The sequence below is a fragment of the Microtus ochrogaster genome, chromosome 6 (assembly GCF_000317375.1).
Source record: "Microtus ochrogaster isolate Prairie Vole_2 chromosome 6, MicOch1.0, whole genome shotgun sequence".
Lineage (NCBI taxonomy): Eukaryota > Metazoa > Chordata > Mammalia > Rodentia > Cricetidae > Microtus > Microtus ochrogaster.
The window spans coordinates 86159124-86162858 of NC_022013.1; positions in this window are offsets into that span (position 1 = coordinate 86159124).

The following is a 3735-nucleotide window of genomic DNA, read 5'->3' on the forward strand; positions in this document are numbered from 1 at the left end:
ATGTCTGCCTGTGTGTCACAATGATTCCTGCCACGACCATAATGGACTAAACCCCCAAAACTGTAAGTCAGCCCCAGTTAAATGTCTTCCTTTGTAAGAGTTGTTGTGGTCGTGGTGTCTCTTCACCGTAGAACGTGGACAAAGGCATGGATTTCATATAAGAAGAAACATGGGAAGATAAACCCATCTGTGCCCTGAGATTCTTCTTCTACATGGAGAGTCTGCTTTCCGAGTGTTTCACAGGCACACAAGGGATGGGCTGACCACACAGTGCTCATTACTGCCACAACCTGCTGCCCGTATGACATTCAGTCTATTGTATTTGATGCAGTTGGCTGTCTTTCAGCTGGCTCTTCTTGGTTCCCACCTAAGCCTTACTAAGCAGATGCAACCTTCACATATTGCTGAAGCTCCAAACACAGGACTCTGGTCTTATTCCAGCTTCCAAATTGTGGGCACATACCTTCCCTGGATGACAAATATCAAGAATGCCCATGTCACCCTACCAATAGGTCAGTAGTCTGACCCTATAATCTCAAAAGAAAAGTCTTATCAGATGACGTCAGAGAGGGCTAGGAGTATCACTCAGGAGTGTATCAAATGGTGAACATAAACACTGGGTGTGCACCCAGGACCATATACTCAAGTCAACACATTAGGGATTGGATTCGTGACAGAGCTGTAAGTTAAAAATAGTTCCTTTCCAGCTGGAGATGTACCCAAGTTGATACAATGCCTACCTAGCATGGGCAAAGTTCTGAATTCACTCTCTAACATCCTATAAAGCAGGGGTGGTAGTATATGAGCACTAGGAAAGTAGAGGCAGGGGGAGCGGGAGTCCAAGATCATCTTTGAAATTCAAGGACAGCCATGGCTATAAGAGACTCTGTCAACAGTTTTTGTTTTTGTTATTAGGGTTTTTTGTTTGTTTATCTTTCAAGACAGGATCTCTCTGCAACTCTTGATTTCTGGAACTAGTTCTGTAGACCAGGCTGACCTCAAACTCACAGAGATCCACCTGCCTCTGCCTCCCACGTGCTGGGATTAAAGGTGGGCACCACCACTGCCCAGCTCCTGTCAAGATTCTCAATTAAGCTATGTGAAATACTTTGATTCCATTATGTCTTTTAATCTTTATGAGGTTGTTCACACTCCTGTTTTACAGGTGAAAGATATCTTTATATAAATGATATGCTTTACTATATTGTAGGTAGTTAAGTGTCTAGTATAGATTACAGCGCATCTGGGCTCTATTTCTCTTTCACAACTGTGTCATTGGGAAACCCTGCTTAGTGACCAGAACACTTAGAGAAGAATGTTAAAAGCAAAAATTCTCCACAGAATTAGTCACCTCTCACTGTGGCTTTTCTTCTTTTCTTTCTTTCTTTTTTTTTTTCAAATGTGTTTCAAAACATGAAGCAAAACATCTGGTAGAATTTCTCCGAGACACTAAAGGAAGCAGACGGGGTGTGCTCCTTGTCCTGCCTAGACAGACGATGATTTAAACTAAAGGCCTGGCCAGACGCTGGCTCGTCTCTCCTTCCCACATTGCTACAGACTGAGATTTCAGGCCTCTGTCATGATTGAAAGTTGTAGCCTTGGACAAGATCATTTTCAGAGCCAGGGGTAGTTTCAGTGTTCAGAGACGTTGGACCCAGGAAGCCAGGCTGTGGGCAGTTTTGAAAGCAAGCCTTGAAGGAACCTCAGTCTACAGGAGCAGCTACCACTCCTAGCCTTTCTCCCAAAGCAAGACTCTTTCTGCTTCTCCAAAAACACATGATGACATAGAAAAGGACTCTTTAATTCATTGCTTACACAGCTCTAGTCCCTAAGCAACACCGTTCAAGGACTCTGAGCTAAGTCTCTGTCCTTCGTGCACTGACAATGAGACCCTCTGATCTAAGAGAACCTGCTGTTCTGCTTGCACAGCTCAAGCAGGTGAAGCTCAGACAGACCTGGATGGATGTGGATGCTCCCAAGAAGCTCAGCATCCATGGGACTCTGTTGGTCCTTTTCTCTCCGAAACTTGTGTGATATTTTGATCATGTTCTGACAAATAAAACTTGCCTGGAGTTAAAGGGAGGAGTTAGCCACCAGCTGACTAAAATTAACCACAGAGGTTTTGGAAGACAGAGGACAGATAGGAGAGGAAGTAGTAAGTGGGGCGGAGAGGGATCTGTCGTGCCGTTTGGAGGAAGGAACAGAGCAGATAGGAAGGACCGGTGGCTCCTCCGTTTCTCTGATCCTTCAGGCTCTTACCCCAATATTTGGCTCCTACATTTTCAGTGATAAAGAATAATTAGAGGCCAGGCGATGGTGGCGCACGCCTTTAATCCCAGCACTCGGGAGGCAGAGGCAGGCAGATCTCTGTGAGTTCGAGACCAGCCTGGTCTACAGAGCTAGATCCAGGACAGGCTCCAAAGCCACAGAGAAACCCTGTCTCGAAAAACCAAAAAAAAGAAAAAAAAAAAAGAATAATTAGAGTAATGTTTCACAAACTCACCATGGCTTCCCACTTCCTTCAATAAAAACACCAGGACACTATACAGCAGTAACAGTGGGGCTGAAAGATGGATCCGAAGGCAGAGGCACACACTGTCTGATGAACTGCATTCATTCCCTATAGCTCAGCTAGGGGAAGGAGAGAAACAATGGCTGCAAGCTGTTCTCTGACGTTTCAGGAGTAAACCATGGCACACATGCACACACATCACCCCACATACACATTAAAAAATAGAACTCTTTTCAATAGTAACAATAAGTCCAGGAGTGTGACTCAATAGTCAAGCCTTGCCTGGTGTTTGTGATGTTCTGGGTTTAATCCTCAGCATGGAAAAAAGAGGATAAAAGGAAGAAGAGGATGAACAAAAGGAGGAAAAGAAGAAAGTAAAAGAGGAAGAAGAGGAGGAATAAGAAGACCTCTGGGCTGGAGAGATGGCTCAGCAGTCAAGTGCCCTTATGGCTCTTCCAGAGGACCTGAGTGTGATCCCAGACAGCCACAGCAGGAAGCGTACAACCACCTGAAACTCCAGCTCCAAGTAATGAAATACCCTCTTCTGGCTTCTGTAATCACCTATACACTGGCCTTCAATTTGATATGTAGCCAAAAATCCATCTGCCTCCACATCCCAGGTGCTGGGATTACAGGAGTATTCCATCCCACATATACTGAGTTGTTTATTCTCTAAGTATAATAAACAGTCAGGTACTGAAAAGGGAATTTCCGCCAGACATCTTGGCACTTACCTGTAATCCCAAGTGGTGGGTGAGGGGCAGGGTGGCAAGGTGGGTATAAAGGGCAGGAAGATCATACATTGTTTGTGTGTTTGTTGAGACTGTCTTACTATGTAGCCCAGACTGACCTGGAACCTGCTATGTTGACCAATCAGAGATCAGTCTACCTCTACCTTCAGGGATCACCTGGGCAGAATCATACATTTGAGGGCAGCCTGGATTACAGACTGAGACTCTCTAGCATGCAACAAAGTGATTTGTTACAGAGACAACCTGGTATCATTTTTTGATTTAAACTTGAGCCAAAAAAAGTACCAAATGCTGTACTTTACCCTGACTGTGTAAGCCCAACCTATCATCATGGTTGTTTAGCAAACAGGAATCAGTTGAGGCTAACATCCCAGGGTTTAGAAGCTAACTTCTCCATCAATAGAAAGTCTTTCCTACATGATTTCAAATGCCTACTTAGAATGAATGGTCATAAATAGCTTTTTTTTAAAA